The sequence below is a fragment of the Somniosus microcephalus genome, unplaced genomic scaffold (assembly GCF_052327205.1).
Source record: "Somniosus microcephalus isolate GS21.2 unplaced genomic scaffold, FLI_Smic_1.0 scaffold63, whole genome shotgun sequence".
Classification (NCBI taxonomy): domain Eukaryota; kingdom Metazoa; phylum Chordata; class Chondrichthyes; order Squaliformes; family Somniosidae; genus Somniosus; species Somniosus microcephalus.
Genome location: NW_028225250.1, coordinates 380,232 through 395,679, shown reverse-complemented (window position 1 = coordinate 395,679; position 15,448 = coordinate 380,232). Strand labels below are relative to the sequence as shown.

At 52.9% G+C, this 15,448-nt stretch overlaps 12 non-coding genes across 12 annotated transcripts; all 12 read left to right on the top strand.

Annotated features, from left to right (window-relative positions):
* The first annotated feature begins 186 nt into the window (after window positions 1–186).
* Window positions 187–278, top strand: trnay-gua (transfer RNA tyrosine (anticodon GUA)). Its single transcript is given in 2 exon segments — window positions 187–223; window positions 243–278. It is a non-coding gene; the product is annotated as a tRNA-Tyr (tRNA).
* Window positions 279–1,437: 1,159 nt separating this feature from the next.
* On the top strand, window positions 1,438–1,529 carry trnad-guc (transfer RNA aspartic acid (anticodon GUC)). The gene is given in 2 exon segments: window positions 1,438–1,474; window positions 1,494–1,529. It is a non-coding gene; the product is annotated as a tRNA-Asp (tRNA).
* A 1,159-nt stretch (window positions 1,530–2,688) lies between these two features.
* Window positions 2,689–2,780, top strand: trnay-gua (transfer RNA tyrosine (anticodon GUA)). The gene is given in 2 exon segments: window positions 2,689–2,725; window positions 2,745–2,780. It is a non-coding gene; the product is annotated as a tRNA-Tyr (tRNA).
* Window positions 2,781–3,939: 1,159 nt separating this feature from the next.
* Window positions 3,940–4,031, top strand: trnay-gua (transfer RNA tyrosine (anticodon GUA)). The gene is given in 2 exon segments: window positions 3,940–3,976; window positions 3,996–4,031. It is a non-coding gene; the product is annotated as a tRNA-Tyr (tRNA).
* Window positions 4,032–5,190: 1,159 nt separating this feature from the next.
* On the top strand, window positions 5,191–5,282 carry trnay-gua (transfer RNA tyrosine (anticodon GUA)). The gene is given in 2 exon segments: window positions 5,191–5,227; window positions 5,247–5,282. It is a non-coding gene; the product is annotated as a tRNA-Tyr (tRNA).
* A 1,159-nt stretch (window positions 5,283–6,441) lies between these two features.
* Window positions 6,442–6,533, top strand: trnay-gua (transfer RNA tyrosine (anticodon GUA)). Its single transcript is given in 2 exon segments — window positions 6,442–6,478; window positions 6,498–6,533. It is a non-coding gene; the product is annotated as a tRNA-Tyr (tRNA).
* Window positions 6,534–7,692: 1,159 nt separating this feature from the next.
* On the top strand, window positions 7,693–7,784 carry trnay-gua (transfer RNA tyrosine (anticodon GUA)). The gene is given in 2 exon segments: window positions 7,693–7,729; window positions 7,749–7,784. It is a non-coding gene; the product is annotated as a tRNA-Tyr (tRNA).
* A 2,410-nt stretch (window positions 7,785–10,194) lies between these two features.
* trnay-gua (transfer RNA tyrosine (anticodon GUA)) lies at window positions 10,195–10,286 on the top strand. Its single transcript is given in 2 exon segments — window positions 10,195–10,231; window positions 10,251–10,286. It is a non-coding gene; the product is annotated as a tRNA-Tyr (tRNA).
* A 1,159-nt stretch (window positions 10,287–11,445) lies between these two features.
* Window positions 11,446–11,537, top strand: trnad-guc (transfer RNA aspartic acid (anticodon GUC)). The gene is given in 2 exon segments: window positions 11,446–11,482; window positions 11,502–11,537. It is a non-coding gene; the product is annotated as a tRNA-Asp (tRNA).
* A 1,159-nt stretch (window positions 11,538–12,696) lies between these two features.
* Window positions 12,697–12,788, top strand: trnay-gua (transfer RNA tyrosine (anticodon GUA)). Its single transcript is given in 2 exon segments — window positions 12,697–12,733; window positions 12,753–12,788. It is a non-coding gene; the product is annotated as a tRNA-Tyr (tRNA).
* A 1,159-nt stretch (window positions 12,789–13,947) lies between these two features.
* Window positions 13,948–14,039, top strand: trnay-gua (transfer RNA tyrosine (anticodon GUA)). The gene is given in 2 exon segments: window positions 13,948–13,984; window positions 14,004–14,039. It is a non-coding gene; the product is annotated as a tRNA-Tyr (tRNA).
* A 1,159-nt stretch (window positions 14,040–15,198) lies between these two features.
* Window positions 15,199–15,290, top strand: trnay-gua (transfer RNA tyrosine (anticodon GUA)). The gene is given in 2 exon segments: window positions 15,199–15,235; window positions 15,255–15,290. It is a non-coding gene; the product is annotated as a tRNA-Tyr (tRNA).
* The last annotated feature ends 158 nt before the right edge of the window (window positions 15,291–15,448 follow it).

The window sequence follows — 15,448 nt, the reverse complement described above, 5'->3', positions numbered from 1 at the left end:
AACCTACAATCTTCTGATTTGTAGTCAGACGCGTTATCCAGGCTGTGGAGAGTAGCTGGCAGCTCACAGTCCCACCAACGCTGCGGCACGAGCAGGTACCGATGATGCGCACGTGACTCCGCCAGGCCAGAAGCGTCAAAATGCGCACGGCAAACTATCGGCAAACAAAAGCACCTTTGCCGCTTCCCTTCGATAGCTCAGCTGGTAGAGCGGAGGACTGTAGTGGAATACAAAGCAAAGTCATCCTTAGGTCGCTGGTTCAATTCCGGCTCGAAGGAGCTCGCGTGCTTTTGCAGTAAGCGGGTGGTAAGCAGCATTTCGCTCAAAGCTCCTCTCTTCACTTTATAGTGCATCATGTTGCCACGAAGGCACAAGACACCTCTTTTTCTTGTCTCGAACTTTAATGCTCTCTGCGTCCACCAGCACACAGCTGTTTTGCTTGAGCATTTGTGTCTGCTCACCAGCAGGGAGTGCCATTGAGCAGCAACACTTTGAAACACTCAGCACTCACTTTCAGGCAAAAGAAGTCGTCTATCAGTGAGACAGCGCTCTCGGCTGCTCCCTCACGCTCGGGACGGCCGCCACTTTCCGCTCACCTCGCTTCCCTGCCGCAGTCTCGGGATCTTCTCGGCTTCTTTCATCGTTGCTGTGGCTTCACGTCCTACTGCTGCTCGGCAACGCCGATTGGAGCAAAGTATTTAATGAAGTCAAGGAGTGGGCCAATCCTCAAGCAGGATTTCTCTGCCGGTCGCGGAGCTGCGTGGCGGCGAGTGCGAAGAGGCTACTGAGGAGCAAACTAAAGCACCATGCACAAAGCGACCGGGGAATTAGCTCAAATGGTAGAGCGCTCGCTTAGCATGTGAGAGGTAGCGGGATCGATGCCCGCATTCTCCACTTTCCTTTTGGCTTAGAGCAATTATTCAGAACGAAATGGGCTCTCGCGTCACTGAACCCCTGTCAGACGGGAAAAACGGACAGCAAATCTTTTTCTGCCATGTCGTCAGCAAGATTTCTTGCTTTTCACATCCAGCAAAGGTGAGAGAAGCCCAAAAAACGACTTTGCCAGCACTGACGCCTTCTCCGAAGATTCAACTCAGGATCTTCGCATTAGGAGACTGACGTGCTGCCTGCTGCGCTGAGAAGGCACTTGCCATGCAAGCGGCCAGGCAGCGCTGCCATGTGGGGCATCTTGCAAGGTGTTTACATTTATAACGCGCTGTTTGCAAAAAACTCCGAGCCAGATAGGAGTCAAACCTACAATCTTCTGATTTGTAGTCAGACGCGTTATCCAGACTGTGGAGAGTAGCTGGCAGCTCACAGTCCCACCAACGCTGCGGCACGAGCAGGTACCGATGACGCGCACGTGACTCCGCCAGGCCAGAAGCGTCAAAATGCGCACGGCAAACTATCGGCAAACAAAAGCTCCTTTGCCGCTTCCCTTCGATAGCTCAGCTGGTAGAGCGGAGGACTGTCGTGGAATACAAAGCAAAGTCATCCTTAGGTCGCTGGTTCAATTCCGGCTCGAAGGAGCTCGCGTGCTTTTGCAGTAAGCGGGTGGTAAGCAGCATTTCGCTCAAAGCTCCTCTCTTCACTTTATAGTGCATCATGTTGCCACGAAGGCACAAGACACCTCTTTTTCTTGTCTCGAACTTTAATGCTCTCTGCGTCCACCAGCACACAGCTGTTTTGCTTGAGCATTTGTGTCTGCTCACCAGCAGGGAGTGCCATTGAGCAGCAACACTTTGAAACACTCAGCACTCACTTTCAGGCAAAAGAAGTCGTCTATCAGTCAGACAGCGCTCTCGGCTGCTCCCTCACGCTCGGGACGGCCGCCACTTTCCGCTCACCTCGCTTCTCTGCCGCAGTCTCGGGGTCTTCTCGGCTTCTTTCATCGTTGCTGTGGCTTCACGTCCTACTGCTGCTCGGCAACGCCGATTGGAGCAAAGTATTTAATGAAGTCAAGGAGTGGGCCAATCCACAAGCAGGATTTCTCTGCCGGTCGCGGAGCTGCGTGGCGGCGAGTGCGAAGAGGCTACTGAGGAGCAAACTAAAGCACCGTGCACAAAGCGACCGGGGAATTAGCTCAAATGGTAGAGTGCTCGCTTAGCATGTGAGAGGTAGCGGGATCGATGCCCGCATTCTCCACTTTCCTTTTGGCTTAGAGCAATTATTCAGAACGAAATGGGCTCTCGCGTCACTGAACCCCTGTCAGACGGGAAAAACGGACAGCAAATCTTTTTCTGCCATGTCGTCAGCAAGATTTCTTCCTTTTCACATCCAGCAAAGGTGAGAGAAGCCCAAAAAACGACTTTGCCAGCACTGACGCCTTCTCCGAAGATTCAACTCAGGATCTTCGCATTAGGAGACTGACGTGCTGCCTGCTGCGCTGAGAAGGCACTTGCCATGCAAGCGGCCAGGCAGCGCTGCCATGTGGGGCATCTTGCAAGGTGTTTACATTTATAACGCGCTGTTTGCAAAAAACTCCGAGCCAGATAGGAGTCAAACCTACAATCTTCTGATTTGTAGTCAGACGCGTTATCCAGGCTGTGGAGAGTAGCTGGCAGCTCACAGTCCCACCAACGCTGCGGCACGAGCAGGTACCGATGACGCGCACGTGACTCCGCCAGGCCAGAAGCGTCAAAATGCGCACGGCAAACTATCGGCAAACAAAAGCACCTTTGCTGCTTCCCTTCGATAGCTCAGCTGGTAGAGCGGAGGACTGTAGTAGAATACAAAGCAAAGTCATCCTTAGGTCGCTGGTTCAATTCCGGCTCGAAGGAGCTCGTGTGCTTTTGCAGTAAGCGGGTGGTAAGCAGCATTTCGCTCAAAGCTCCTCTCTTCACTTTATAGTGCATCATGTTGCCACGAAGGCACAAGACACCTCTTTTTCTTGTCTCGAACTTTAATGCTCTCTGCGTCCACCAGCACACAGCTGTTTTGCTTGAGCATTTGTGTCTGCTCACCAGCAGGGAGTGCCATTGAGCAGCAACACTTTGAAACACTCAGCACTCACTTTCAGGCAAAAGAAGTCGTCTATCAGTCAGACAGCGCTCTCGGCTGCTCCCTCACGCTCGGGACGGCCGCCACTTTCCGCTCACCTCGCTTCCCTGCCGCAGTCTCGGGGTCTTCTCGGCTTCTTTCATCGTTGCTGTGGCTTCACGTCCTACTGCTGCTCGGCAACGCCGATTGGAGCAAAGTATTTAATGAAGTCAAGGAGTGGGCCAATCCTCAAGCAGGATTTCTCTGCCGGTCGCGGAGCTGCGTGGCGGCGAGTGCGAAGAGGCTACTGAGGAGCAAACTAAAGCACCATGCACAAAGCGACCGGGGAATTAGCTCAAATGGTAGAGCGCTCGCTTAGCATGTGAGAGGTAGCGGGATCGATGCCCGCATTCTCCACTTTCCTTTTGGCTTGGAGCAATTATTCAGAACGAAATGGGCTCTCGCGTCACTGAACCCCTGTCAGACGGGAAAAACGGACAGCAAATCTTTTTCTGCCATGTCGTCAGCAAGATTTCTTGCTTTTCACATCCAGCAAAGGTGAGAGAAGCCCAAAAAACGACTTTGCCAGCACTGACGCCTTCTCCGAAGATTCAACTCAGGATCTTCGCATTAGGAGACTGACGTGCTGCCTGCTGCGCTGAGAAGGCACTTGCCATGCAAGCGGCCAGGCAGCGCTGCCATGTGGGGCATCTTGCAAGGTGTTTACATTTATAACGCGCTGTTTGCAAAAAACTCCGAGCCAGATAGGAGTCAAACCTACAATCTTCTGATTTGTAGTCAGACGCGTTATCCAGGCTGTGGAGAGTAGCTGGCAGCTCACAGTCCCACCAACGCTGCGGCACGAGCAGGTACCGATGACGCGCACGTGACTCCGCCAGGCCAGAAGCGTCAAAATGCGCACGGCAAACTATCGGCAAACAAAAGCACCTTTGCCGCTTCCCTTCGATAGCTCAGCTGGTAGAGCGGAGGACTGTAGTGGAATACAAAGCAAAGTCATCCTTAGGTCGCTGGTTCAATTCCGGCTCGAAGGAGCTCGCGTGCTTTTGCAGTAAGCGGGTGGTAAGCAGCATTTCGCTCAAAGCTCCTCTCTTCACTTTATAGTGCATCATGTTGCCACGAAGGCACAAGACACCTCTTTTTCTTGTCTCGAACTTTAATGCTCTCTGCGTCCACCAGCACACAGCTGTTTTGCTTGAGCATTTGTGTCTGCTCACCAGCAGGGAGTGCCATTGAGCAGCAACACTTTGAAACACTCAGCACTCACTTTCAGGCAAAAGAAGTCGTCTATCAGTCAGACGGCGCTCTCGGCTGCTCCCTCACGCTCGGGACGGCCGCCACTTTCCGCTCACCTCGCTTCCCTGCCGCAGTCTCGGCGTCTTCTCGGCTTCTTTCATCGTTGCTGTGGCTTCACGTCCTACTGCTGCTCGGCAACGCCGATTGGAGCAAAGTATTTAATGAAGTCAAGGAGTGGGCCAATCCTCAAGCAGGATTTCTCTGCCGGTCGCGGAGCTGCGTGGCGGCGAGTGCGAAGAGGCTACTGAGGAGCAAACTAAAGCACCGTGCACAAAGCGACCGGGGAATTAGCTCAAATGGTAGAGCGCTCGCTTAGCATGTGAGAGGTAGCGGGATCGATGCCCGCATTCTCCACTTTCCTTTTGGCTTAGAGCAATTATTCAGAACGAAATGGGCTCTCGCGTCACTGAACCCCTGTCAGACGGGAAAAACGGACAGCAAATCTTTTTCTGCCATGTCGTCAGCAAGATTTCTTGCTTTTCACATCCAGCAAAGGTGAGAGAAGCCCAAAAAACGACTTTGCCAGCACTGACGCCTTCTCCGAAGATTCAACTCAGGATCTTCGCATTAGGAGACTGACGTGCTGCCTGCTGCGCTGAGAAGGCACTTGCCATGCAAGCGGCCAGGCAGCGCTGCCATGTGGGGCATCTTGCAAGGTGTTTACATTTATAACGCGCTGTTTGCAAAAAACTCCGAGCCAGATAGGAGTCAAACCTACAATCTTCTGATTTGTAGTCAGACGCGTTATCCAGGCTGTGGAGAGTAGCTGGCAGCTCACAGTCCCACCAACGCTGCGGCACGAGCAGGTACCGATGACGCGCACGTGACTCCGCCAGGCCAGAAGCGTCAAAATGCGCACGGCAAACTATCGGCAAACAAAAGCACCTTTGCCGCTTCCCTTCGATAGCTCAGCTGGTAGAGCGGAGGACTGTAGTGGAATACAAAGCAAAGTCATCCTTAGGTCGCTGGTTCAATTCCGGCTCGAAGGAGCTCGCGTGCTTTTGCAGTAAGCGGGTGGTAAGCAGCATTTCGCTCAAAGCTCCTCTCTTCACTTTATAGTGCATCATGTTGCCACGAAGGCACAAGACACCTCTTTTTCTTGTCTCGAACTTTAATGCTCTCTGCGTCCACCAGCACACAGCTGTTTTGCTTGAGCATTTGTGTCTGCTCACCAGCAGGGAGTGCCATTGAGCAGCAACACTTTGAAACACTCAGCACTCACTTTCAGGCAAAAGAAGTCGTCTATCAGTCAGACAGCGCTCTCGGCTGCTCCCTCACGCTCGGGACGGCCGCCACTTTCCGCTCACCTCGCTTCTCTGCCGCAGTCTCGGGGTCTTCTCGGCTTCTTTCATCGTTGCTGTGGCTTCACGTCCTACTGCTGCTCGGCAACGCCGATTGGAGCAAAGTATTTAATGAAGTCAAGGAGTGGGCCAATCCACAAGCAGGATTTCTCTGCCGGTCGCGGAGCTGCGTGGCGGCGAGTGCGAAGAGGCTACTGAGGAGCAAACTAAAGCACCGTGCACAAAGCGACCGGGGAATTAGCTCAAATGGTAGAGTGCTCGCTTAGCATGTGAGAGGTAGCGGGATCGATGCCCGCATTCTCCACTTTCCTTTTGGCTTAGAGCAATTATTCAGAACGAAATGGGCTCTCGCGTCACTGAACCCCTGTCAGACGGGAAAAACGGACAGCAAATCTTTTTCTGCCATGTCGTCAGCAAGATTTCTTGCTTTTCACATCCAGCAAAGGTGAGAGAAGCCCAAAAAACGACTTTGCCAGCACTGACGCCTTCTCCGAAGATTCAACTCAGGATCTTCGCATTAGGAGACTGACGTGCTGCCTGCTGCGCTGAGAAGGCACTTGCCATGCAAGCGGCCAGGCAGCGCTGCCATGTGGGGCATCTTGCAAGGTGTTTACATTTATAACGCGCTGTTTGCAAAAAACTCCGAGCCAGATAGGAGTCAAACCTACAATCTTCTGATTTGTAGTCAGACGCGTTATCCAGGCTGTGGAGAGTAGCTGGCAGCTCACAGTCCCACCAACGCTGCGGCACGAGCAGGTACCGATGACGCGCACGTGACTCCGCCAGGCCAGAAGCGTCAAAATGCGCACGGCAAACTATCGGCAAACAAAAGCACCTTTGCCGCTTCCCTTCGATAGCTCAGCTGGTAGAGCGGAGGACTGTAGTAGAATACAAAGCAAAGTCATCCTTAGGTCGCTGGTTCAATTCCGGCTCGAAGGAGCTCGTGTGCTTTTGCAGTAAGCGGGTGGTAAGCAGCATTTCGCTCAAAGCTCCTCTCTTCACTTTATAGTGCATCATGTTGCCACGAAGGCACAAGACACCTCTTTTTCTTGTCTCGAACTTTAATGCTCTCTGCGTCCACCAGCACACAGCTGTTTTGCTTGAGCATTTGTGTCTGCTCACCAGCAGGGAGTGCCATTGAGCAGCAACACTTTGAAACACTCAGCACTCACTTTCAGGCAAAAGAAGTCGTCTATCAGTCAGACAGCGCTCTCGGCTGCTCCCTCACGCTCGGGACGGCCGCCACTTTCCGCTCACCTCGCTTCCCTGCCGCAGTCTCGGGGTCTTCTCGGCTTCTTTCATCGTTGCTGTGGCTTCACGTCCTACTGCTGCTCGGCAACGCCGATTGGAGCAAAGTATTTAATGAAGTCAAGGAGTGGGCCAATCCTCAAGCAGGATTTCTCTGCCGGTCGCGGAGCTGCGTGGCGGCGAGTGCGAAGAGGCTACTGAGGAGCAAACTAAAGCACCATGCACAAAGCGACCGGGGAATTAGCTCAAATGGTAGAGCGCTCGCTTAGCATGTGAGAGGTAGCGGGATCGATGCCCGCATTCTCCACTTTCCTTTTGGCTTGGAGCAATTATTCAGAACGAAATGGGCTCTCGCGTCACTGAACCCCTGTCAGACGGGAAAAACGGACAGCAAATCTTTTTCTGCCATGTCGTCAGCAAGATTTCTTGCTTTTCACATCCAGCAAAGGTGAGAGAAGCCCAAAAAACGACTTTGCCAGCACTGACGCCTTCTCCGAAGATTCAACTCAGGATCTTCGCATTAGGAGACTGACGTGCTGCCTGCTGCGCTGAGAAGGCACTTGCCATGCAAGCGGCCAGGCAGCGCTGCCATGTGGGGCATCTTGCAAGGTGTTTACATTTATAACGCGCTGTTTGCAAAAAACTCCGAGCCAGATAGGAGTCAAACCTACAATCTTCTGATTTGTAGTCAGACGCGTTATCCAGGCTGTGGAGAGTAGCTGGCAGCTCACAGTCCCACCAACGCTGCGGCACGAGCAGGTACCGATGACGCGCACGTGACTCCGCCAGGCCAGAAGCGTCAAAATGCGCACGGCAAACTATCGGCAAACAAAAGCACCTTTGCCGCTTCCCTTCGATAGCTCAGCTGGTAGAGCGGAGGACTGTAGTGGAATACAAAGCAAAGTCATCCTTAGGTCGCTGGTTCAATTCCGGCTCGAAGGAGCTCGTGTGCTTTTGCAGTAAGCGGGTGGTAAGCAGCATTTCGCTCAAAGCTCCTCTCTTCACTTTATAGTGCATCATGTTGCCACGAAGGCACAAGACACCTCTTTTTCTTGTCTCGAACTTTAATGCTCTCTGCGTCCACCAGCACACAGCTGTTTTGCTTGAGCATTTGTGTCTGCTCACCAGCAGGGAGTGCCATTGAGCAGCAACACTTTGAAACACTCAGCACTCACTTTCAGGCAAAAGAAGTCGTCTATCAGTCAGACGGTGCTCTCGGCTGCTCCCTCACGCTCGGGACGGCCGCCACTTTCCGCTCACCTCGCTTCCCTGCCGCAGTCTCGGCGTCTTCTCGGCTTCTTTCATCGTTGCTGTGGCTTCACGTCCTACTGCTGCTCGGCAACGCCGATTGGAGCAAAGTATTTAATGAAGTCAAGGAGTGGGCCAATCCTCAAGCAGGATTTCTCTGCCGGTCGCGGAGCTGCGTGGCGGCGAGTGCGAAGAGGCTACTGAGGAGCAAACTAAAGCACCGTGCACAAAGCGACCGGGGAATTAGCTCAAATGGTAGAGCGCTCGCTTAGCATGTGAGAGGTAGCGGGATCGATGCCCGCATTCTCCACTTTCCTTTTGGCTTAGAGCAATTATTCAGAACGAAATGGGCTCTCGCGTCACTGAACCCCTGTCAGACGGGAAAAACGGACAGCAAATCTTTTTCTGCCATGTCGTCAGCAAGATTTCTTGCTTTTCACATCCAGCAAAGGTGAGAGAAGCCCAAAAAACGACTTTGCCAGCACTGACGCCTTCTCCGAAGATTCAACTCAGGATCTTCGCATTAGGAGACTGACGTGCTGCCTGCTGCGCTGAGAAGGCACTTGCCATGCAAGCGGCCAGGCAGCGCTGCCATGTGGGGCATCTTGCAAGGTGTTTACATTTATAACGCGCTGTTTGCAAAAAACTCCGAGCCAGATAGGAGTCAAACCTACAATCTTCTGATTTGTAGTCAGACGCGTTATCCAGGCTGTGGAGAGTAGCTGGCAGCTCACAGTCCCACCAACGCTGCGGCATGAGCAGGTACCGATGACGCGCACGTGACTCCGCCAGGCCAGAAGCGTCAAAATGCGCACGGCAAACTATCGGCAAACAAAAGCACCTTTGCCGCTTCCCTTCGATAGCTCAGCTGGTAGAGCGGAGGACTGTAGTGGAATACAAAGCAAAGTCGTCCTTAGGTCGCTGGTTCAATTCCGGCTCGAAGGAGCTCGTGTGCTTTTGCAGTAAGCGGGTGGTAAGCAGCATTTCGCTCAAAGCTCCTCTCTTCACTTTATAGTGCATCATGTTGCCACGAAGGCACAAGACACCTCTTTTTCTTGTCTCGAACTTTAATGCTCTCTGCGTCCACCAGCACACAGCTGTTTTGCTTGAGCATTTGTGTCTGCTCACCAGCAGGGAGTGCCATTGAGCAGCAACACTTTGAAACACTCAGCACTCACTTTCAGGCAAAAGAAGTCGTCTATCAGTCAGACGGCGCTCTCGGCTGCTCCCTCACGCTCGGGACGGCCGCCACTTTCCGCTCACCTCGCTTCCCTGCCGCAGTCTCGGCGTCTTCTCGGCTTCTTTCATCGTTGCTGTGGCTTCACGTCCTACTGCTGCTCGGCAACGCCGATTGGAGCAAAGTATTTAATGAAGTCAAGGAGTGGGCCAATCCTCAAGCAGGATTTCTCTGCCGGTCGCGGAGCTGCGTGGCGGCGAGTGCGAAGAGGCTACTGAGGAGCAAACTAAAGCACCGTGCACAAAGCGACCGGGGAATTAGCTCAAATGGTAGAGCGCTCGCTTAGCATGTGAGAGGTAGCGGGATCGATGCCCGCATTCTCCACTTTCCTTTTGGCTTAGAGCAATTATTCAGAACGAAATGGGCTCTCGCGTCACTGAACCCCTGTCAGACGGGAAAAACGGACAGCAAATCTTTTTCTGCCATGTCGTCAGCAAGATTTCTTGCTTTTCACATCCAGCAAAGGTGAGAGAAGCCCAAAAAACGACTTTGCCAGCACTGACGCCTTCTCCGAAGATTCAACTCAGGATCTTCGCATTAGGAGACTGACGTGCTGCCTGCTGCGCTGAGAAGGCACTTGCCATGCAAGCGGCCAGGCAGCGCTGCCATGTGGGGCATCTTGCAAGGTGTTTACATTTATAACGCGCTGTTTGCAAAAAACTCCGAGCCAGATAGGAGTCAAACCTACAATCTTCTGATTTGTAGTCAGACGCGTTATCCAGGCTGTGGAGAGTAGCTGGCAGCTCACAGTCCCACCAACGCTGCGGCACGAGCAGGTACCGATGATGCGCACGTGACTCCGCCAGGCCAGAAGCGTCAAAATGCGCACGGCAAACTATCGGCAAACAAAAGCACCTTTGCCGCTTCCCTTCGATAGCTCAGCTGGTAGAGCGGAGGACTGTAGTGGAATACAAAGCAAAGTCATCCTTAGGTCGCTGGTTCAATTCCGGCTCGAAGGAGCTCGCGTGCTTTTGCAGTAAGCGGGTGGTAAGCAGCATTTCGCTCAAAGCTCCTCTCTTCACTTTATAGTGCATCATGTTGCCACGAAGGCACAAGACACCTCTTTTTCTTGTCTCGAACTTTAATGCTCTCTGCGTCCACCAGCACACAGCTGTTTTGCTTGAGCATTTGTGTCTGCTCACCAGCAGGGAGTGCCATTGAGCAGCAACACTTTGAAACACTCAGCACTCACTTTCAGGCAAAAGAAGTCGTCTATCAGTGAGACAGCGCTCTCGGCTGCTCCCTCACGCTCGGGACGGCCGCCACTTTCCGCTCACCTCGCTTCCCTGCCGCAGTCTCGGGATCTTCTCGGCTTCTTTCATCGTTGCTGTGGCTTCACGTCCTACTGCTGCTCGGCAACGCCGATTGGAGCAAAGTATTTAATGAAGTCAAGGAGTGGGCCAATCCTCAAGCAGGATTTCTCTGCCGGTCGCGGAGCTGCGTGGCGGCGAGTGCGAAGAGGCTACTGAGGAGCAAACTAAAGCACCATGCACAAAGCGACCGGGGAATTAGCTCAAATGGTAGAGCGCTCGCTTAGCATGTGAGAGGTAGCGGGATCGATGCCCGCATTCTCCACTTTCCTTTTGGCTTAGAGCAATTATTCAGAACGAAATGGGCTCTCGCGTCACTGAACCCCTGTCAGACGGGAAAAACGGACAGCAAATCTTTTTCTGCCATGTCGTCAGCAAGATTTCTTGCTTTTCACATCCAGCAAAGGTGAGAGAAGCCCAAAAAACGACTTTGCCAGCACTGACGCCTTCTCCGAAGATTCAACTCAGGATCTTCGCATTAGGAGACTGACGTGCTGCCTGCTGCGCTGAGAAGGCACTTGCCATGCAAGCGGCCAGGCAGCGCTGCCATGTGGGGCATCTTGCAAGGTGTTTACATTTATAACGCGCTGTTTGCAAAAAACTCCGAGCCAGATAGGAGTCAAACCTACAATCTTCTGATTTGTAGTCAGACGCGTTATCCAGACTGTGGAGAGTAGCTGGCAGCTCACAGTCCCACCAACGCTGCGGCACGAGCAGGTACCGATGACGCGCACGTGACTCCGCCAGGCCAGAAGCGTCAAAATGCGCACGGCAAACTATCGGCAAACAAAAGCTCCTTTGCCGCTTCCCTTCGATAGCTCAGCTGGTAGAGCGGAGGACTGTCGTGGAATACAAAGCAAAGTCATCCTTAGGTCGCTGGTTCAATTCCGGCTCGAAGGAGCTCGCGTGCTTTTGCAGTAAGCGGGTGGTAAGCAGCATTTCGCTCAAAGCTCCTCTCTTCACTTTATAGTGCATCATGTTGCCACGAAGGCACAAGACACCTCTTTTTCTTGTCTCGAACTTTAATGCTCTCTGCGTCCACCAGCACACAGCTGTTTTGCTTGAGCATTTGTGTCTGCTCACCAGCAGGGAGTGCCATTGAGCAGCAACACTTTGAAACACTCAGCACTCACTTTCAGGCAAAAGAAGTCGTCTATCAGTCAGACAGCGCTCTCGGCTGCTCCCTCACGCTCGGGACGGCCGCCACTTTCCGCTCACCTCGCTTCTCTGCCGCAGTCTCGGGGTCTTCTCGGCTTCTTTCATCGTTGCTGTGGCTTCACGTCCTACTGCTGCTCGGCAACGCCGATTGGAGCAAAGTATTTAATGAAGTCAAGGAGTGGGCCAATCCACAAGCAGGATTTCTCTGCCGGTCGCGGAGCTGCGTGGCGGCGAGTGCGAAGAGGCTACTGAGGAGCAAACTAAAGCACCGTGCACAAAGCGACCGGGGAATTAGCTCAAATGGTAGAGTGCTCGCTTAGCATGTGAGAGGTAGCGGGATCGATGCCCGCATTCTCCACTTTCCTTTTGGCTTAGAGCAATTATTCAGAACGAAATGGGCTCTCGCGTCACTGAACCCCTGTCAGACGGGAAAAACGGACAGCAAATCTTTTTCTGCCATGTCGTCAGCAAGATTTCTTCCTTTTCACATCCAGCAAAGGTGAGAGAAGCCCAAAAAACGACTTTGCCAGCACTGACGCCTTCTCCGAAGATTCAACTCAGGATCTTCGCATTAGGAGACTGACGTGCTGCCTGCTGCGCTGAGAAGGCACTTGCCATGCAAGCGGCCAGGCAGCGCTGCCATGTGGGGCATCTTGCAAGGTGTTTACATTTATAACGCGCTGTTTGCAAAAAACTCCGAGCCAGATAGGAGTCAAACCTACAATCTTCTGATTTGTAGTCAGACGCGTTATCCAGGCTGTGGAGAGTAGCTGGCAGCTCACAGTCCCACCAACGCTGCGGCACGAGCAGGTACCGATGACGCGCACGTGACTCCGCCAGGCCAGAAGCGTCAAAATGCGCACGGCAAACTATCGGCAAACAAAAGCACCTTTGCTGCTTCCCTTCGATAGCTCAGCTGGTAGAGCGGAGGACTGTAGTAGAATACAAAGCAAAGTCATCCTTAGGTCGCTGGTTCAATTCCGGCTCGAAGGAGCTCGTGTGCTTTTGCAGTAAGCGGGTGGTAAGCAGCATTTCGCTCAAAGCTCCTCTCTTCACTTTATAGTGCATCATGTTGCCACGAAGGCACAAGACACCTCTTTTTCTTGTCTCGAACTTTAATGCTCTCTGCGTCCACCAGCACACAGCTGTTTTGCTTGAGCATTTGTGTCTGCTCACCAGCAGGGAGTGCCATTGAGCAGCAACACTTTGAAACACTCAGCACTCACTTTCAGGCAAAAGAAGTCGTCTATCAGTCAGACAGCGCTCTCGGCTGCTCCCTCACGCTCGGGACGGCCGCCACTTTCCGCTCACCTCGCTTCCCTGCCGCAGTCTCGGGGTCTTCTCGGCTTCTTTCATCGTTGCTGTGGCTTCACGTCCTACTGCTGCTCGGCAACGCCGATTGGAGCAAAGTATTTAATGAAGTCAAGGAGTGGGCCAATCCTCAAGCAGGATTTCTCTGCCGGTCGCGGAGCTGCGTGGCGGCGAGTGCGAAGAGGCTACTGAGGAGCAAACTAAAGCACCATGCACAAAGCGACCGGGGAATTAGCTCAAATGGTAGAGCGCTCGCTTAGCATGTGAGAGGTAGCGGGATCGATGCCCGCATTCTCCACTTTCCTTTTGGCTTGGAGCAATTATTCAGAACGAAATGGGCTCTCGCGTCACTGAACCCCTGTCAGACGGGAAAAACGGACAGCAAATCTTTTTCTGCCATGTCGTCAGCAAGATTTCTTGCTTTTCACATCCAGCAAAGGTGAGAGAAGCCCAAAAAACGACTTTGCCAGCACTGACGCCTTCTCCGAAGATTCAACTCAGGATCTTCGCATTAGGAGACTGACGTGCTGCCTGCTGCGCTGAGAAGGCACTTGCCATGCAAGCGGCCAGGCAGCGCTGCCATGTGGGGCATCTTGCAAGGTGTTTACATTTATAACGCGCTGTTTGCAAAAAACTCCGAGCCAGATAGGAGTCAAACCTACAATCTTCTGATTTGTAGTCAGACGCGTTATCCAGGCTGTGGAGAGTAGCTGGCAGCTCACAGTCCCACCAACGCTGCGGCACGAGCAGGTACCGATGACGCGCACGTGACTCCGCCAGGCCAGAAGCGTCAAAATGCGCACGGCAAACTATCGGCAAACAAAAGCACCTTTGCCGCTTCCCTTCGATAGCTCAGCTGGTAGAGCGGAGGACTGTAGTGGAATACAAAGCAAAGTCATCCTTAGGTCGCTGGTTCAATTCCGGCTCGAAGGAGCTCGCGTGCTTTTGCAGTAAGCGGGTGGTAAGCAGCATTTCGCTCAAAGCTCCTCTCTTCACTTTATAGTGCATCATGTTGCCACGAAGGCACAAGACACCTCTTTTTCTTGTCTCGAACTTTAATGCTCTCTGCGTCCACCAGCACACAGCTGTTTTGCTTGAGCATTTGTGTCTGCTCACCAGCAGGGAGTGCCATTGAGCAGCAACACTTTGAAACACTCAGCACTCACTTTCAGGCAAAAGAAGTCGTCTATCAGTCAGACAGCGCTCTCGGCTGCTCCCTCACGCTCGGGACGGCCGCCACTTTCCGCTCACCTCGCTTCTCTGCCGCAGTCTCGGGGTCTTCTCGGCTTCTTTCATCGTTGCTGTGGCTTCACGTCCTACTGCTGCTCGGCAACGCCGATTGGAGCAAAGTATTTAATGAAGTCAAGGAGTGGGCCAATCCACAAGCAGGATTTCTCTGCCGGTCGCGGAGCTGCGTGGCGGCGAGTGCGAAGAGGCTACTGAGGAGCAAACTAAAGCACCGTGCACAAAGCGACCGGGGAATTAGCTCAAATGGTAGAGTGCTCGCTTAGCATGTGAGAGGTAGCGGGATCGATGCCCGCATTCTCCACTTTCCTTTTGGCTTAGAGCAATTATTCAGAACGAAATGGGCTCTCGCGTCACTGAACCCCTGTCAGACGGGAAAAACGGACAGCAAATCTTTTTCTGCCATGTCGTCAGCAAGATTTCTTGCTTTTCACATCCAGCAAAGGTGAGAGAAGCCCAAAAAACGACTTTGCCAGCACTGACGCCTTCTCCGAAGATTCAACTCAGGATCTTCGCATTAGGAGACTGACGTGCTGCCTGCTGCGCTGAGAAGGCACTTGCCATGCAAGCGGCCAGGCAGCGCTGCCATGTGGGGCATCTTGCAAGGTGTTTACATTTATAACGCGCTGTTTGCAAAAAACTCCGAGCCAGATAGGAGTCAAACCTACAATCTTCTGATTTGTAGTCAGACGCGTTATCCAGGCTGTGGAGAGTAGCTGGCAGCTCACAGTCCCACCAACGCTGCGGCACGAGCAGGTACCGATGACGCGCACGTGACTCCGCCAGGCCAGAAGCGTCAAAATGCGCACGGCAAACTATCGGCAAACAAAAGCACCTTTGCCGCTTCCCTTCGATAGCTCAGCTGGTAGAGCGGAGGACTGTAGTGGAATACAAAGCAAAGTCATCCTTAGGTCGCTGGTTCAATTCCGGCTCGAAGGAGCTCGTGTGCTTTTGCAGTAAGCGGGTGGTAAGCAGCATTTCGCTCAAAGCTCCTCTCTTCACTTTATAGTGCATCATGTTGCCACGAAGGCACAAGACACCTCTTTTTCTTGTCTCGAACTTTAATGCTCTCTGCGTCCACCAGCACACAGCTGTTT